This window comes from Calidris pugnax, unplaced genomic scaffold, assembly GCF_001431845.1.
Source record: "Calidris pugnax isolate Ruff unplaced genomic scaffold, ASM143184v1 scaffold1, whole genome shotgun sequence".
In the NCBI taxonomy this organism is placed as follows: Eukaryota; Metazoa; Chordata; class Aves; order Charadriiformes; family Scolopacidae; genus Calidris; species Calidris pugnax.
This window is the reverse complement of record NW_015090800.1, coordinates 9763245-9783834: the sequence shown is the minus strand read 5'-3', so window position 1 is coordinate 9783834 and position 20590 is coordinate 9763245. Positions and strand designations below refer to the sequence as shown.

At 39.5% G+C, this 20590-nt stretch overlaps 1 protein-coding gene across 1 annotated transcript in view; it reads right to left on the bottom strand.

The window, feature by feature from the left end:
- The window catches only part of KDM7A (lysine (K)-specific demethylase 7A), a 96233-nt gene that overhangs the window by 53366 nt on the left and 22277 nt on the right, over positions 1 to 20590 (bottom strand). The window lies entirely within an intron of this gene.

The following is a 20590-nucleotide window of genomic DNA, read 5'->3' as shown; positions in this document are numbered from 1 at the left end:
TACGTTCAGTTAAAGATACAACAAAACCTTCTACCAATATTATGGATGTAACCATTTATTCAACACAATCACCATAATACCTAAAATCTGGGAGAAACAACATTGACATACATTATTTGTACACCAATTCTTCCATTCTGTAATTCCAGTCTGGTCTGAAAATGAGTTTATATGTTTTTGAAACTGAACACACGCTGCTTTCCAAGATCTGGATTTTAAGTATAATTAGTTCAATTTATTGAAATTGGAAGAATGAAGTTTAGACAGAAAGGGTCATTGCTTTAAAAAAATACTTTGACAAGTGAATATTTGTTATAATCTTCCTTCTATAATTACAGCATAATCTTACTTCTAATCATCTACATTTATGAAAAGATTGTGTGGAGAGCTGATTTTCTATACAACTATTTCATGTAACTATTAGGAATTCAGGCAAAAAAAAGTAAAATTACTGTTCAAACTCCAGTCAAAATAAGTACAATGCTTAGGAAATCCAAAGAGCTCTACATGCAAAAATACACAATGAAGTCAAACAACCTTTTCACTACAATGTAAGACTGTTAGGAAGAGACAAATAGCCCATCTAAATTCATGTTAGCATCAACCATCATGGATTATGTGTAGCAGTTTTATGAGAAGTACTTTTCCTAATGAGACTTTCCTGACAAGGATAAATTAACATTACCAAAGTACTACTTTTGATGTATTCCTTCTGTTTAGTAACATCTTCTAAGCACATACCCAATTCCTCCCTCCTTCTTATGCCAACTGAGATTGCTACTTAATTCTTTCAACTAGATTGAGTATTTATAATTAATTTTTGTCCTTGTCCTCTTAAAATAATTGTTTTACAGAAATGACAGCCTGAAGAAGCCTAGATCTTTTAGCGTAGATTTTAGCAAAATAAGCTGCCTCAAGAAAAATGACATTTAAGAAAACTACAGCAGACCTTGAAAGTAAACAGCATGACAGTGAGAGCAGAGAGAAAAGGCATTTCAAAAGAAACAGTGATAGTTGAAGGCCTTATTTCAGTGTGAAACCGATGAGATAAACCAGGATGATACCAACAAGTGAATCAAGACATAAGATTTATAGGAAAGAAAAAATAGATTTTAGCAAAATAAGCTGCCTCAAGAAGACAAGAAAAATGACATTTAAGAAAACTACAGCAGACCTTGAAAGTAAACAGCATGACAGTGAGAGCAGAGAGAAAAGGCATTTCAAAAGAAACAGTGATAGTTGAAGGCCTTATTTCAGTGTGAAACCGATGAGATAAACCAGGATGATACCAACAAGTGAATCAAGACATAAGATTTATAGGAAAGAAAAAAAAAAGGTACATCAATCTGATCTGAACAAAATATATTTTTTTTTAGCACTTTAAAACCAGTGATTGGTGTAACCCTTCACATGTGAAGCCAACCACTCTGCTCAGGAATTCAGAAAGATTCTCTGTAGCAGTTCAGCCTCCCATCCTTCCTCATTCATTTTCCCAGACTGACATACCAAAGAAAAGGAGAAACAATAGCTCAGTCTTACTTCAGGCACTGTGTCTTAGCAAAGTTGTAACTGCTAAAAGTATGCTGAAATAAGTAAGAGCTATCCTGTCTTTCCCACAACTGATGCAGGAAAAAGGATTAACATTGGATTTCAAGTAATTCTAGGAATATTGGAGTCCCAATTGATCTGACCAGAGCCAACATCAATTTCAGCTCTGGTTATAACGCAGGTCTGCAACAGCTTTGTTTTCCTGACAGGTAGCATGGGCCTTACATACATAGAAGATCACACATATTAATTATTTGATTCAAAGAGAGAGGACACTAGAAAGAGAAGAAAGAAGACAGAAATTAACCATCTCCTTATATATTCATGACAAAGGTTTTCTAGGTCTTTAGAAATACATCATGGAAAAGCATTCTTATCTCCTCCTCAAAACTCCAAGCCAACAAAAGTTTACCTCTTCCTCTCTAAGATATTCAAGAATCTAGTAAAAGCCCAACATGTAACTGCATCTTATTTATGTAATTTGCCTTTTTCCAGTTCCCAGCCAGTGTTATTCTAACTGTGCAATAATTCCAGAGCAACAGCTACATGTGCTGAAGCCCCACTTCCCAGGAAGTGGCTGGACATCACTTGCTGATGGAAAGTAGAAAATAAATCTTTTGTTTTCCTTCACTTCGGTGCACAAGCTTTGCTTTTGCCTTATTAAACTACCTTCATCTTGACCGCAAGGTTTTTTTTCCATCTTATTTTCTCCCCTGCCTCATCCTGCTGAGGAGGGGAGTGATAGAACGGCTTGGTGGGCACCTGGGGTCCAGCTAAGGTCAACCCACCACCCTTACAAATGAGAAAAGAAAAAAAAAAAAGTCCAAAACTTACAACCGAGCCAAAAAAAAAAAAAAAGTATGTCAAAATAATACCTTCAAACCACAGTGGTTGTAAAGGCAGAACTAGCACTCTATCTCAATTCTATGAAGAGAAAAACAAAACAAAAACCCACCAAACCACATAATCTTCAACCCATTTAAAATAGCTGCCATAGCTATCTTGAAAGAGACATCTTAACTGAGTGCCTGTTTGTGGTTGTATTCTACCCGAGAACAAACTACTACTCAAAATTGCTACCATGATTTCCCTAGCACAAAAAGAGGAAGAAATAAGCTATGCTCTACTACAGAGATAACAAGAGAGTGTAAAAGGGAAGTCAGTATACAAGTTAATTATATTTCACTCATTGAGGAATAAAGCAACTGACAACTGTAATACAGCAAATTAAGGCCAACCCTTTTCCTGAATGAACACATAAAAAAAAAAGAAATTTAAAGAAGCTTCTTTTTTGTTATATATTGTCTACATTCTTGCTTGCCCCAACTTTTACATTCTTTGTTTTTTGTCTAATCTTCCTCAGCAACACAGACTCCTTCCACTTTTACACAGGCTCCTGTCAATTATCACACTGTCTCTAGCCATCTTAATGAAACACTGCATATGATGTGGTTTTAAGAACTACTGGCATCCCAATCCCAATTTGACCACGATCAACATAAATTTTACTTCCAGTTTCAGTGCATAGTTTCCTATGAGGTAGCAAGGGCTTTTGTACAAAGAGTAGACATATGAGTTACTTGTTTCTAAGACAGACGGCACTGGAAGGAGAGGAAACAAGAGAGAAATTAGCTGAATCACAAACAGTCTATGAAGAGAAACCTGGGGTTCAACCCAAAATGACAAACTAATCTTAGGAAGCAATGACATGATATAGCTTGCGTTGATCTAACAGCTTGGGGCAACTGGAAGAGACAGGTTACTCATTCTCTTCCAAGCAAGCACTCCCATTCTCCTTCCCTGCAAGGGCCCTGGTACTTGTCTGGTTACAAGCCAACCTGTTTTCACTCGCTTATCTGACAGAAACTAACCTAGCCAGTTTTTTGCCTGCTTGTCAAGTTAGTTTAGAGTACAATCCGGCAACTATCAGAGCCAATCCATGTAACCTGAAGAGAAGGATATGGGAAGCAGGACTGCCCTTTCTGGAAATGGAAGTGGCTAGACCCAGTCAGGCCTCCTGTGTATCTTCACCTTCATAACTATTCTGATGTAATAGATAAATTGCCAACAGCCCACCAATTAGACTGCAGGGAACATCCCTCCATGCATCTGAAAAACTTCCTAGAATTTAATTGTATATCCTGCATAACATCGAAAAAGAAATTACTAAGTCCAAGAGATGCATACACTGGCACTAGAAGACTAAGTAAACCCAGGTTTTTTTAGATAGCACAGCATTAGCTTTATCAGTTCCTTAAGACTAGTTACCTGTACAAGAGTAGCTTAAGCACATACCAAGCAGATACATGATTTATGGCACTACCAATATGTTATTTGCCTACAAAACACTCTTTCCAGTATTCAATGAAGTTCATCAGTAACTATAATAGATCAGAAAAACGAACAAGTAACCCAAATAGTTTAAAAGCCACATTTTCAAACTACATCAAACATGGCTTTCTATAAAGCAGGACAAGATCAGAAGGACAAATTTTCAGCTAGATTCTCACTTTCTAATTTGAGAGAAACATGATGACCATTCTGAAGTGCGAAGATATCTACCTGCACTTAATTAAAGAAATGCCAGCTTGCTGAGAAACAGCAAGACTTAATGTTTGGGGTTTATTTTTTAGAGACTGATTAGAAAGATCTCACTAATGGTTCTTGCATAATCACAGCAGTTCTTAAATTCCAGAATGACCTACACCCAAGTTTCACCAAAAAAAGACTTTTTTTTGGTGAAACTTACTATAATATTCTTATATTACAAGTATCTCTTCAATATTAGGCCAACCACCTCTTTCAGGTGATCTGCACTGTATATTAAAAGGAGGTTTTAATTCATTTAGGAATTTGTTGGTACGTCTTCAGCAGTTCCATTCCCTTCTCAACATCTAGAAGTGTTGACTGCTCCTCATAAACAAAGGGCATGGACTGCAGCCTCCTACAGAGAGAGTACTAGCTGGTTATTCTGGTTGCCTAATAAAGATGAGCTGTTTAGAAAGATCAGGTTGCCTAATAAAGATGAGCTGTTTAAAAAGATCATGAAGCATGACAAGTACTATCAGTACTGAGTTATTTATGCAATGCACAGTCTGTAAAGCTTTCGACATCCTGAGCAATGCTGTCAGTAGGCACCATCAGATCTGTCTTGTTCTCAAGCACAATGATAAAAAAAGGTTTGGAGATGAACAGTAACAAACCCACAATGGCTCCCTAGCCTGAGGGAATTGATTAGGGAGCTAATGATTGTTTTTAAACTGTGCCCCTTCAATGGAAAATGACATCAGGCATGATTTGAAAATATGACTTTCCGCTAACACTAGGCAATGAATACCCTTTTCTGTCTCCCACATTCTAGCACCAGTAACCAGTATTAGCACAACCTTAAGACTTCATTGCTGCAAATCCCTTATTCCTGGGTTACGCTATGACTGATTTGCTGCTTTTACAGGCTGCAGCAAGAGCAAACTTGGCTTCAGCCTGCTTTATGCACCTTTTAACTGGCTCCGTACACCAAAAACAGTATTATCACCTAACTGGTTTAATAATTTCTGAACTAGATTGGTTTTAAAGACCTCCTGGAGCCTCCTACTAAGCAGCCTTAACACTAACAGTACTAATTCAGAGTCTCTGCAGCTGTACCTGAAATGAAACTTTTATTGCCTTCAAAATTCAACTCATTAAATAGTTCTCCTCCTTTAAGGAAATAAAAACTCAAAGATATTTTTAAACTCCTCTGCTTCTCAATTGTGTTATTCCCCCTACAGTATTTTTCAGACACTGCTAAGAGCTTTTTAGCAAGCAGAATAATTTCTGTATCTAACAATAACAGAAAATAATATATGATGGTTCCTATCGCTTTGAAATACCTTACTTTTATAAGGCAAATAGACTTGCAGTCAATAGCAAGTAGAGACAGACACTTCATTTTTGAAGAAACTTGAGAGCAAACTGGCTCATCTCTAGCTCACCATCCTCATTTCAAACACAGATGGAGTAGCTGATTACATTAACTTCTATTTAAGCTATGATACAAGCAAACTGTTTCAGATACACAGATAATGAGTTTAAATATCAGATGTTACATTGGCTGGCTGGCAGAGCAGCAAGTAGAATAAGCTCCTTCAATCAACTAGATAATGCCTATAATTTAGAGATCCTTATTGGATTCTCAGCTGCTTATAGAGGTCCAGAGGGGCATACTGGCCAAAAACTCCATCCGTGCAGTCCATAACATATGAAGAAGTTACTTTTACACTTTATTCCATCTACAGAAATCTAACTGTTTAATTCTCTTCAGATGGAATTAATGAAGCTCAGCAATTCTGAGACCACGCAGAAATTTCAAATAGTGCAGAACAAAGCTAAACAGAGTTTGGGGGTTGAATTACGTCAGCACTAAAACTGAATTTTATCTACATCAATTACTTCTATTCTAGATATAATTTGACATACTGATTTTAATCTAAAACTTTAAGAAGTTCAGATCCAGATTACTGAAAAGTTTCGCTCTATCATAAGCTATACAGAGTCATCTAAATTATTTGCTAAAGCATAAATCCATATATTTTATTCTAGATTTTACACACAAACACTTTTAGAGGTAATCTACACAGTCTGTGCTAGTCAGCTCCTTGGCTCTTAGATGGGGAAAAAAGATTTCACCTGTGTATCACTCTAGTGTATGTATGTATAGCTCTCACAATGCCTTCTTCATAGTGGGCAAAACACCAATAATATTCGAACAAGAATGCTCAAAGAAATGCACAAGAAAAGTAGGAAGCAGAGGACCTGCTACAAAAGGTCCCCTGGAAATGAGTACAGACATTTACCACTCCTATAAAAGTTACAGGGGCATTATGGTTCACATTGTGAAAAACACAAATTAATTCTTCAGGAGAAAATTTCTGACTCAAATTTTGCTTAACTGTTTCCATGAGAGAAGACAGGAAGTCTGCCAAAGAGCAACACATCCAAGTGTTTTATTTTGGGTGTCAAGACTACAAGAAGCTATCATATTAAAATGTTTTGATATAAGCTAAGTAAATTATGCCGTTGCAATTCAAGATTGAAAGTACACATTATTACAGGTCTTGGGCTTTGTCTGCAAGGGTAATCTGCACCATTACACACTGGAGGCCAACCAGCTGGAATGCAGCTCTGCAAGAGAAGGAACTTGTGCCCTGGTGGAGAACCAAGCTGATCATGACCCAGCAATGCAACCCTGTGGCAAAGGTGGCCAATGGCCTCCTAGCCTGCATTAGGAAAAACGCTGCCAAAAGTTTGAGGGAGGTGATCTTTCCCCTCTACTCAGCAGTAGTGATGCCACACCTGGAGTGCTGGGTCCAGTTCTGGGATCCCCAGTAGAAGACACATGGACACACTAGAGCAAGTGCCCCTAAGATGATTAAGGGACTAAAGAATCTTCAATTAGGAGGCTGAAAGAGTTGCAACCCTTCAGCCTGGAAGAGAGAAAGCTCAATGGGATCTTATCAATGTGTGTAAATATCAACATGTATAGATTCCCCTGAAGGAGGGGAAAGGTGACAGACTTTGCTCAGTAGTGCCCAGTGACAGGACAAAAGGCAATGCCCACACATTAAAGCATATGAAATTCCATCTGAATACAAGAAACAAAAATCATGTGTTTATGTTTTAGCTGCTAGAGTAGTCAAACATTGGAAGAGGTTGCCCAGAGACGCTGCAAAGTCTCCATTTGTGGAGATATTCAGAACCCAATCGGTTACAGTTCCGAGCAGCCTGCTCTAGGTTACCATGCTTAAGCAGGGAAGGCAGACTAGATGATCTTAAGAGATCCCTTCCAACCTCGGTAGTTCTGTGATTCTGTGAAATTTATTTATTAAATCAAAATTTTCTAGATTAATTTGGATCTATCACTAGACTGTTATAAATCTGGTTTAAACCAAAAGTAAGACTACCTGAGAACTTTTGTTCCACAACAATTGATACTAAGTGGATTAGTTAAAATAGCAAGTACAGCAGGATGCAGCCTTGGAATGAACCAACTATTTTCAAAGAGGAGAGGAGAATGAGCGAGAAATTGCAAGAACGCACACACAAAAAGTATACACATATATAAGGGTATTAGGGCAATATCCAAATAAGGATGCTGGCTCCTAAAGCCTACCCAAATTCAGAAGACAGACAGCTAACCACTGGGGTACCTACACTCAACTTGGCACCTCATCACTTGACCCAAAAGTCCCAAAAGCACCATCTATTCTGCTTGCCCTGCACACCCAGACAGCATATGCCACACTCCCTGGCATCTAAACCAGAAGGCAAACACAGCTGCCATGCTTTCGGAGTACCAGGCTCTGAAAAATAGTTATATCTTGGGACTGAGGAAGGGAGAAGATATTTTGCTTTTCCAACTGAGATGGCAGCACTGCTTATCCAGGTGGTGGGACTTCAAGCCCACACATCTCAAGGGAATGTTCATCTCCAGGTTACTTTTTATGTAAAGATAATCTATCTCCCCTACTCATGACCTCCTACTCCGCAGAAAAGAATCAAAGAATTACAGACCCAGAACAGAACATAGTATGACCCAAACACAGTCTTCTGGTTAGGGCACTCAGATTATCTTGAGGATTATCTTGAGTTCTGGTCCCTGCTCCTGACATTAGAGAATAAATACCTACAGTGAGCATGCATTACAGCACAACCTTTTGCAGGTATTAAGACCTTTGTCTTAGGATTGAATAGTGCTTCCTAAGGAATATAACAGTCTGTCTCCTAATTATAAATGCACCTTTTTTCCTTTTTTTTTTTTTTTTTTAAATGCAGAACTGTTTATTTCTCTAAATACTTCAGAAACTGGTGAGGACTTTAAATTTGCCTAAAGCCTGATTCATGTCTGCCAGATTTTTTGGAGAATAAGTAACACAACAGTTGTTGCTTTTCTGGCTTGAAAGTGATAGCAATGTTTTGCTCTTCTTTACAACCTCTGCTAACATAATCCAAAAGCATCAAAAAAGTTTTTCTTTAATAATTAGTAAAAAGCAGTAAATACTTCACATGAGAACAATCCTTTACCATGATTGTTTCTTACATAAAGATTTAGAGGTCAATGACCTCTAAAGAGCCTTTAATGAGTTCAATAATTCACTGAATGCAAGTATTAAGCCATTTTCTTACAATTCAATTACAGAAGTTTAGTTATCAGCTTGTTTGTATTACATAGCACTAAGAAACCAAGTAAAACTAAAAATACTAAGAAAAAATAATCAAGTTATTTGAATAGTGAGAATTCCCCAACTTTACAATATAATTTGTAGCACATGATTTTAAACATATCCAGAGTCAGCATTCTTCAAAAAGACAGGTTTTACTTTTAGCAATTCAAGTCAGAGTTACACATAACAACCTCAAACTGTGTATTTATCTTCAGAAAAAGCAAGAATTAAAGATTGGACTTGATGCAGCTGATTCAGGTTAGATTCCATTCAGAGGAAGATATAGAAAGCTAAATTTTAAATTTAATGTTGATTATCACTTCTTATTTTCTGCACACCATAAAGTAGTCTCCATTAAATCAAAAACTCAACCACACATCTGTATCAGCATCAGCAAGCCGATCAGCAAGACTACATGAGAACATGGATTTTCCATACTTTGCTTCAGAGTGATTGGTCATTGCGGTGGGTATTTTAGCACAGAAGCTTTTTTCACTCACAAATTAATGCTCAAATTTAAAACTCCAGACTCTTGCAGTAAAAGTTCATATTCTCCACGTATTCTTTGTTCTGTTAACAATTTCCTTCTCCATTTTCTTCACTTTGCTGTCCTCTCTCCATCCAGCTTTTCACCCAGAAGACAGCTGCTTCTTCACTATGCTGCTGACTCTCTTTGTAGATACCCCATGAGAACAGAAAATTCTCCTAATCTCAGTTCTGATTTTTCAGACACTTGAAAACCAGAAATCACATTCAGTTAGAGGATTCTTTGTGTCTGGTACAGAGCTTTGAAAAGGAAGTATCTGCTTTACTCCCAGCCTCTTAGCATATAGTAAGTTTCCAACAACAATCATTTAGAGATTTACAGTTTTTCTTCCAAACACATATGATGCTGGTACACATGACGCTGGTAAGCACATTAAGGGATAGAGAACATTTCCTAACAAAAACTTTATTCCAAAGTATTATGGTGCACAAACTTCACAGAAAGCTGATTAATTTCTCAGATGCCTCCAAGTAAGGCATAGATTTTCACTGTGAAGAGATTTGTCCAGCTTTCTCAGGTTAGCATTATAAGAAACAGAATTTACCTATACTGTGTTAAACACTAATCTAGTATATAAAATATATTTACCTTCTGCTTTTGTGTGCAAATTCCCCATTAGCTGTACAAAAAATACAACAGAAAAACAGACTATTCAAAACCTTTACTAATATGATGTGCTAGAAAAAGCATATTATATTTTATTAGTGTTGCCCTGGGACAGCGTGGAAAACTGCAGATAGAGACTTTCCTGCTTCAAGCTTCTATAGTCTACAAGCAACTCCCTGGGAATTTTCCCTGAAGTTTGCATTGGGAACTGACATCATATACTGCAGGGATGCATGCACACATGTGCCAAGAGCAGTAAGGAATGCATTACAATTCATTCTTAATTACATGATGCAAATGTACTGATGCTTCATGTAACCTCAGTCCAGACAAACAAGATGTCTGCTCAAAATCCTTCCACTGATCATCTGACCATATTTAAAGGCTAAAGCTTTGTTTTCCCTCGCTGTAGTACATTTTCAAGATTTTGTCTCATTTCCTTGTCCCCCTCCTCACATAACTTCACTGTTTAAGAATGTGTAACATCAAAGAAAAAAGGGAACTAGATGCAGTGCTACCCTATGAAAGACAAAGATTCAGCCAATTAAGGTGGAGACACACATTGACATCCTCACACTGGGGGATCAAAAGTACAAGAGCACTAACATGCAATAAACAAACAGGATTGTAGAGATCTCGAAAATCTATTCCTTCATGTAAGGAAACAACTTTTGGGAAAAGACCACTTGTGTATGAGGCATGTACTCACCTTTGTAAGAAATAAGTAACAGTGCTCCTACCTGGCACCAACAGTCATACCTTCCTTTCACCAATACACAAGATTTTGATGTCTCTTATAGTAGTAAGACTATTCAGTATCCAGTACCAGAACTCCTAGTTATAGGAGTAAAAAGTGGAGAGTTTGTGGTTTTTATATCAGCCAATAAAGTTATTTCCAAAGTCAAATAGGGGCCAGGAAATAGAATGCACAGTATATTCTCATTGGGTGATGCTAGCTGAGACACCAACTCCAAGGACAAAATGAAATTAGAGTTTGCCCATGGTAGTAAGATATAAAAACCAAGCAGTAAAACTTGCAGAAGCATTTAAAAATCATATCTTCACTTCAGAAAATTCCAATCCACTGAAATGATACTCCTAACTCTAGCTCATACCTAAATCCTTCTTACTAAAGTAAGTAAGAAGGATTTCCTTCTTCAAGCACAAGCTAGCTGACTGTGCTAGAAGCTGGGGTGCTTTAAAAAGAGCATGGTCAGCAGGTCGAGGGAGGTCATCCTTCCCCTCTACTCAGCCCTGGTGAGACCACATCTGGAGTATTGTGTCCAGTTCTGAGCCTCCCAGTTCAAGAGGGACAAGGAAATACTGGAGAAAGTCCAGCAGAGGGCTACAAAGACAATCAATGGAATGGAGCACCTCTCTTTTGCAGAAAGACTGAGAGACCTGGGTTTGTTTAGCCTGAAGAAGAGAAGACTGAGAAGGGATCTCACCAATGGTCATAAGTATCTAAAGGGTGCATGTCAAGAGGATGGGACTCTTTTCAGTGATGCCCAGCAACACGACAGAAGGTACAGGCACAAACTGAAACACAGAAAAATCAATCTCAACATGAGGAAAAACTCCTTTACTTTGAGGGCAACAAGAGCACTGGAACAGCTGCCCAGAAGAGGTTGTGGAGTCTCCTTCTCTAAAGATACTCAAAACCTGTCTGGATGTGTTCCTGTCCAACCTGTTTTAGGAAAACCTGCTTTGCCCTGGCAGAGACGCTGGACTAGATGAGCTCTGAAGGTCCCTTCCAACCTCTACCATTCTGTGACAAGCTACAGCTATGGCATTTGCTTTCACTCAATGAAGCCACTCACTTCTTGGCAAGGATGTTGGTCCAATCACTCAATACTACAGCTGCCCATTCTTTCTTAGCAAGAATAAGAGCAGAATTCTAAACTACCTCTCCTGTCTTCATTACATCAGAGCAGCATCTTTTATTGCAGATTTAAGAGATTCAAAACTATGTCTCCAAAGGTCCTAGCAATTCACATGGGAGGGCACAGCATTGGAGGCAGCGAGTTGCTGCTCACCTCTGCATCACACTGATGTATCCTGCAGGCAGACAAATAATGTAGTCAGAACCTAACATGAGATTTAACAGACTACATGTGTACACCATTTTTGTTAACGTGCTTTTGGTCCTATCTTACATAAGCAGTAGAGCACAGAGAAATGGCTAGGACAGTGTGTTTGGGCTTGAAGCGGTGGCATGTCAACACAGCATGCCATTATGAAATAAAAAGGGAAAATACTATCCCGAGAGGTAGACTGGCAATGTTTGCCTGGGCAAACTATCACACTAGCATGGCTATCCTGCTTTTGTTACTGTTCCTAGACTGCTCCGTACTGTGCAGTCCACAGACCTGCCCATCAGTAAGTACCACTGAAAGCCATACGTTAAGTTCTGCAGTGTCTCATTTCACTTCCGCTTGTTCTTGACACTGAGTTTTGCAAGTCAACAGCATGATGTAATCCTTCAGTGAAAAGATCAAATATTTTTGGTTTTGAAACAAAACTAAAAATCCATACCCTGGGCAAGTCAATCAGAAGTTTTACGAGTACTATTGGGCCATAAGACATAGCCATTTCTTTGGTTGCTCTTCCATTTACCTAATTTGGCCTTTGTTTATTGGCCCTCAAACATCAATATCCCAAAAGGAAAATGTCAGTCTGTTCAGAAAATATCACCTGATAACTGGCAAGAATGACAGATCAGATCAATCCTACATCCTCAATATCAAAGACTTCATTTCTCAGAAAGCCACCTTTCCTTGCACTCCTTTTCATGAATAGTGCTTTAAGAGCCTTTAAGTGAATAAAGCATTAATGTAAATGGAACAAACATAATTAAATTTATGAAACGAATTTCCCAGGCTAGCTGCAATGTCAGCTGACAGTTTCAAATGAAAATAAATAGACTTCATACCACAATATATTAAAAATTTAGAACAGTCATCCTCACTCCAGTTGGCTTTTACAACAGAATGATGTGGGAGGGTTTTTAAAAAAAAGCTTTCTTGCTTTTGTGGCAAACATCAGCATTTATGCCTGCCTGAGCAACAATGAACTCAATATTTTCAAAAAGAAACACCAGTTTTAAAGTCTACTTTAGTTAATGCTAAAGTAATGGAGAAAACAGTATTAAATATTAATTCCATTCAAAAGCAGAATTGACCTGAGGAGATGTAACTAGCCACATAAATCCACTTTACCACCATATAGCAGACATCTCAAGACTATTCATACTCCATAGATTGTTAGTTCTATGTATTCATGAGCTAATGTTACAATGCATTAGAAAGGACTGACAAATGAAAAATAGCTTAGCTATTTTAAAAGCTGTATATTTCACTAAAGTATCTCTCTTACATTGCGAATAAGGCAATAGCAATGTTGTTAATTGAATGTTCATACTTCAGCAATGAGACAAACGTAAAACTTAAGCATGTTTCTGTTTTTTAAGCATGTACATTGTACTTGCAAGTCTTCACTGATTACCCAGAGTTGTTCTGAGACAATGGTATTTTATTTTAAATTATGTAGGGACAGTACAAATATTAAGATGAACAGTATGAGTTCATCTTTGACTTGTGCAAACCGTCATGTAAACAGAATGGAGGCACTGTATCACATCATCTTTCAAACAATGATATAGAAAGTACACTGAAAACTGCACTGAGAGTAAGAAATCTGCTAATGAATATGAAAACTGTCCACAAAAAAAAAAAAAGCTAGAAACCACAAATGAAGAATGAAAACAAAATTAATATGACTTTGCCCACTGGCAGTTAACAGAGTGATACTCCACTGTTAGGCTTAATCCATTTTATTGCCATTGTGTTGCCGTAATAGAACTCAGCATTATAAACAAATCAAGATAAGTTTAAAAAGAAAAAAAAACCCAAACACAAAACCAAACAAGTAGGAATATGTTTCACACTCCGCACTGTAGCTCCACACCTAGCACATATATACAGAGATTAAGTGTATCAAGCAGCAGCCCCCTACCCAGACTTACTCTTAACTCCATAGTTTGTACATTGAGTCGTCACAAGACAGAGCCTTCTGAAAACATCTTAATTCTTCAGTCAAATCCAGCATGTATTAAATATAACAAAAGGAAAGGAAGATACTAGAGTGCTACATAAGCATCAACAAAAGACATTTTGGAATATAAAGTCATCATAAATTAACTAGCTAATAAATTCACTCTTAGCCATTTACATTACACATAAAGACTTACAGTGCCTTCATTTGCACAGTGAAGAATGGCTGAAGAAAAAATAATGACACCAAAAATATTGATATAGATCAACTACAACATTGCAAAAGATTAAAGGTAGTGTTTAAATCACTAATTCTGAACCTTTGTATCTTTTAAGTAATAGGCAACAATTAATTTGTACTTTAGAAATTAGAACTATCAACATTTAACGATTGTTGAGGAAACTCACTAGAATCTTGTTGCAATTCTAATTAAAAGACCTGAATCATGTACCCTTCAGTTCTCTTAGAGATCTTTATTGGACGATAGTTTTTCTTTTTCCTTGTCCTAGTTATTATGTCAGAATACATATTCTAAAACATCTACTATGGTTAATTCCAGAACATCAAATGAAAAAAATTACCAAATTACAGATCTGAAGGAAAGAAGTGTTAACTTTCAAAGTATACATACTTTAAATAAAGCCAGTTTTTCAAGAAAACTGTAAAGAAAAAAACTTGCATGTATAATTCTACATGTTATTACACAGTTTCAAAAATTGAAGACATTTGAATACTTACTACTCTACAGTGCTTATTATGGTAGAATACATCTACTTCAATATATATTAATAAGTCTTCCCACTTCACAGATGGGAACCAAGAGGGGAAAAAATGGCTTGGTCAAATGAAGAATGAAAAAGGATTGAAAACAGACATCCAATTACACAAGTGCTAGACTGGCATCCTTAGTAGTAGTAGTTTCTTCCCAGTTTAACCAAAACTTTTTCAGCTTTTGTACTGTTAGAAGAGCTGACTTCAAGTCACTTAATTCTTTAGCAGAGGACACACAGTCCTCTGGATTTAAGCTGAGGCTTCCATCTTGCCTCTGAGGAAATGAGACTAAACCAAAGAAAAGTGAGGTTAACAAACACATTAACTTTCCCTTGAGGTCTAAAACACTTCCCTAATACACTATCAGTTGCCACAGGAAGAATTTAAGGCTTATACATTATAAAAGCCAGAAAGCCAGCTCAAGAGCCTCTGGTGCCAGACCAAAGCTCTAGTGACCAGGCAATGATTTGTTGATTCAGTTCAGGCCCCATAACATTTATAATTACAAGGCCTTAATTTTCTGTAAACAGAAGGTCTGCACCAGAAGACTTTGTAACAGTCTTTCTTTGCAGTCTCCACATGTCTTGACATGAGTATCACCATACCTTGTCCTTTAAGTCCCTTTAAGACAGATGCAGGAGCTCTGCCTGTCTCTTCAAACAGATGATGCTCTGGGGTTGCAATGCGGCAGCTGCACTGGAAATGCTTTGCTTGCTACTGGACCCCACTAGACAAGCAGATGAGTCTGGGCTGAGGCCACCAGATTCAAAGCAAAATCACATATGGTGACTGAGACACAAAAACAAGGCTCCACAAAACGGCATGAGCCATTGATCCCAAAGTGGGCAGTGAGGAAGAAAAATGGGCAACTCCTCTGTCTTTCCCACCCACTATCATCTCCTCCAGCAACATAGTTCTCGCCAGTGTTTTGCAACAGTCTGGGACTCATCCTAGCCCTTGATGAGCCTGCTCAGCTCAGTAACCCAACAAAAAGCTAATCCAGCAAAAGAATGGGTTTTGTCGGTTTTCTGAGCAGAGTTGACTTACCAAACAATCAGACAAGCACTGAACCAGCAAAAGAGAAATTATAGTAGCATGCAGCCAGGAGTGGGACAGCCTTTTTCAGCAGCAAAGAGCTGGCGAAGCCCATCGTGCAGAACCTCATGTATAAAGCTCCAAAACAAAGAACCAATTCAGGAAAAGTAGTCACTATAGCATGTACATTTCCTTCTTTTCTGAAGGAGAAAGTCTGCCTTCAGAGTACAAACCAGTGCATTATGAGGGACCTGTACCATGTAACCTAACAGCTGCAAGAGGAAACCTTGATTTTGAAATTGAGATCTGATTAAGGAGTGGTTGAGAAATTTTATGTTTCTTCAGAGACTGAATGAAGACATGTTCAAATCTATACAATATCTGAAAAACTATATTCTATATGAACTTAGCCCAGATGCGATTTTGGCACTGATTTTTTTTTTTTTTCAATTTCAGAAAAAAAGCCTCAAGGCACCTGCAAGTTAAATAACCATCCTCAAAACATACGTGAATCCCCTTTCTTTTCACATTATGTTTTTAAATGCTTTTTAATAATGAAAAAGCTCTAAAAAACATCAAACGCTTAATGGTAAGGTTTATATACCATCAATGAACTGCTGTAGGAAAGGGGGAAAAAAAGTTAATTCTTTCAAGACGGCTACACAGAATACAGTATTAAGCCTGAGAGAAAGAGCTACCAATTTAAAAACAATTCCATATAGATCTAATTAATTTTATTTCACTTTGCAACAGAAGTACATAGATATGTACATGACAGAGATCAGTGCTATATCTCCTTTATTGTCCTCTAACCTGCTTGAATGAAATGCTGATTTCTGTAAACATAAAAAAAATATGAAAGAAAAAGAATTTATGGCTTCTAAATTTAAGTTTCATTTGCACAAAACACCAAAGATGCAAGCTGAGCAAAGCTGGATGAGCTGATTTCTTTCTGTCTTCTCAACAAAGAACACCATTCAACACCAAAGTTGACACCATTATGAAATTTTGGGGAAAATTACTAGTTTTGAACAAAAAAGGATGCTTTCTTTTCCTATTCCGCACTGCTCTGGGTCTGAAGGATAAAAAATTTTGTTAATCAGGTTTTAATGCAAAAAAACCCAAAACAAACAAAAAAAACATTAGAAAGGTTACTGGCATTTTAAAAGGTGGAGACTGTTACTGTAATTGACATTCATACATCCGGTAACTTCTTCCCGTTTGTCATTGAGACATGCTAGAAGCTCACTGTATGTTTGTTGACAAACAAAACACCCCTTGGAAAAGGGCTACACAGAAAACTTCATAGGGGCACCTGCATTTTTAATTCTCAGTTTAACTGACTGTCTTCTCCATGCCCCTTTGCAATCAGTACAGTACCAGCGCACCTTTGCAAAGCAAACAGCCTGAAAAAGCTAACTCTACAATCATTTACTCCTGAAGCATTACAGACAACATTACATTGAGCAGACAAAAACTAGATTATAGGCTTAAACTTGTTTGTTCCTACCTGTCTGAAATCTAGTCTACAAGAATAAGTGACATCCGTGCAATGCACATAAGCCTAGTCAAGTACAGGTATCACAAGCAGAAAAAGGACAAAAATTTCCAAGCTGACAATAGAATTTCCACAAACTCCACAAACATATTCCAAGAACAAAGATGACTGAAAGATTGACTAAAAAAAAAAAATTAAAAAAAAAAATAAAAAAATATTCTGTGCATAAAGTTACATATATCACCAAAAAAACACAAACGAGAAAAGACAACAGTATGCAGTTAACATAAGAACTGAGGTAGAGCATCAAAAAACAAAGGGAAACAAAAAGTATCATGCTACGATACATATCTTCTGAACATGAAATGAAGAACTTAAATAGGCGTCAAGAGCTACTGAACAGCTTCAAGAAAAAGTTGAACACTTAGAGCCGCATAAAGGAGTTTCTCTGCTGCATTCTAGCTGTAGTATCCTAGACAATCCAGAAAGGGGGAAGCAGGCCAATGTGAAGTTTTCATTTAAAGAAGATAAAAAGACCGGGAAAAATACAGAGATTGCTTAAAATATAAATGGATTTGCCTATCTGAAAGATTTGAGTTTCTCGCATCTCTGTCTCTGTAGTCTCTCCACTCTTGCAAGCTATTCAAGAATGTGATGAAGCCTAGAACACCACACAGACACATGTTATGCTCTTTTGTTCAGCAAGAGGTAATTGCACAAGATTGCAGCCGGATGTTAGGCCCATTCGTGAGCAACTAAAACCCAGAATGTAAGTTCACAACCTTGTAAGGCATATCAAAATATTTGTTTTTACACAAATATTTGCCAGAAGCAATAAAATGCATATTTGATAATACTAATATATTGATAGTAAGCCAAAGTACAATCATTTGAAGACAGATAGTACAAGAACATCCAGATAAAAGATCACATAAAATGTAAAGGGACTAGTGCCAATCTGTCAGAACAGACTTTGTACTGCCTCCAGCATATTCCTAAGGCACTCTCTTGACTATACATAGGAAGGCAGCAAAGAGTCTGTAATCCAGTAACACATGCTCCCTATCATGCTAGTGCACCATAGCCTTAAGTAAGCATGGGGTTTGTAAGTTTCTTAACATGAAGTCACATCATTCTGTTCTGGGGGATGGAGGGAGACAGGATTAAAAAAAATATAAATAAATTAAAAAATCATGAAAGCATGAAACCAAGAAGTTCACCAAAATCTTCAAGAGTTTAGAGTGCATATTTTCTTTCACAAGCTATGTAGCAGTCTCATATACTCTTATACCACGGAAAAAGGTACTCCCCGAACTGACCACAGCTGGAAGAGGACAACGGTCTCCCACGATCCTGTCCCTTCACCACAAGACAGGGTGAGCATGCAACTAAATCCCAGTGCAACATGGCTGTTGGCAGCTCCTGCTGGCTTACTTTCCACACTTAGGGTTTCAGACTATCAAAGCAGTTCAGTGCTTGCACAGTTTTTCTACCAATTGCGTGACAGAGCACAGGGACCACTGTGGATCTTTATGCAGATCAAGATTTAAGAAAGCTACAGAGTGGTCTGTCCCACCTTTGTATCAGTCATTACTCTCCTCCTCTTAACAATTTCAGAAATACCGTCATTTGTACCCTAGTAATATCAGTGCACAAGAGTGGCATTTAAGTTAAGCCTGCATGTAAACTGAACAATTGCCAAGACAGACTGAAAGAGAAACACACAAATGCCGAAAAACACTTGCGATAGAACCTGTAACCTTACAAAGACCTTCAGGCGGTGTCTGCACCTTTACTACAAGCACCGAACAAGTTTTGACAAACTTGTATTTAACTCCCCTAATCCAAAAAAGCTGCTGTGCGTCTAGCTTCAAACAACAGTACTGGCAAGAGTAATAGCAGTCTAGTTAAAAATATTAATGAGGGGTTGTTTTTAAAGGTATGACAATTCTGCTTTGCCAGTTTTTAGAGTTTACAAAGCCCTTTTCATAGTTCCTATTATACTGTGGTTTGAGCCGAGGGAAACCCATATACAAAGAGCGTATCAACTCAACGTGTCTGCAAGTCAACAGCTGAAACGCTGAAAGCCTTCCTTTCATCTTAAAACGTGGCAAGAAAACACCCATGTGTAATAATTACTGTTAAGTAACACCTAGGTACGCAACCTACTTTTAAGCCAGCGTTTTTCTTCTGCCACGGAGGGGAAGAGAGACAGAAATAAATAAGGGAGGGAGGGACGGGGGGGGACACAACAACAACAACAAAACCGACTCCACACAATCGTGGTTCCTCTGCTGCCAGCGCGGAGGGCAGGAGATGAAAGGCAGAGGCGGCCGGACCGCCGGCGCTGCCGCACGACACCTCTCCCCGACGGGAAGCCCTCCCTCCCTCTCTCCCTCCCCGCCGCACCGCTTTGTTCGGCGGCCGGCGAGGTGCGGTCACGGCTTTTCGGGGTAATTTGGGGACCCAGGGCGGGGGGGAAGAAGAGGGGGGCACCGCCAGACGCGGGGCCCTACCGGGCGGCTCGACCCCGCTCGGCTCGGCCCCAGCGGACTCCGCCACCCCCGGCCGGCAGAGGGCGAGGCGGGCGCCGGGCCGGGAGCCTGTTTTTGTTAGCACGGGGGGTATTTAAATGTCCTGCTGTCAATCACCCCGCACTTCCGACACCACCGCTCCCCGGCCCCGCACGCCGCGGCTCCCTCACATAATGGGGGGCGGCAGCTCGGAACCCCGCCGCCCCAGCCCGGCCAAGCCGCTTCAACCGGGGGCCCCCCAACTTGCTCCTTTGTTTAACTGCCCGTGAATCCCCACCACCACCGCCGCCGCCTCCTCCTCCTCCCCTCGCCCGCAGCCGGCAGGCTGCCGCCCGGCCTTTATTATTCACACGCGAGTCGGCGGCGGCCGCTCGGGACCGGGCTGGAAACGTCAAAGCGGCGAGAGGAGCGGGGGCGACCCTGCTGCCCGTCCCCCCCCCGCCCCGAACAGAACACGCAGGGGTAGCCAGGAGCCCCGGCCCCGCCGGGGGAGAGCCCCGCAGCCGCCGCGGTGCCCCCTCGGCGAAGAGACCGCCCTGTCCCGGGAGAGACCCCCCGGGGGAACGGGGCGAGGGGGGGAAGGACTTGAGCCCGGAGCCAGCTCAACTTTAGGGTGGCGCCGGCCCCGCATCTGTTGCTCTTTCATAACCGGCTTCCCCCTCCCGGTCCGGCCCGGCCGCCCCCTCGCAAGCCGGGACCCATGTGCCCGCGGACGGCAGCGCCCGCCCGGCCCCGTCCGCTGCCACCGCCGCGGGGGGGAGCCGGAGCGGACAGGAGCCCGTTCCCCCCCCTGCCG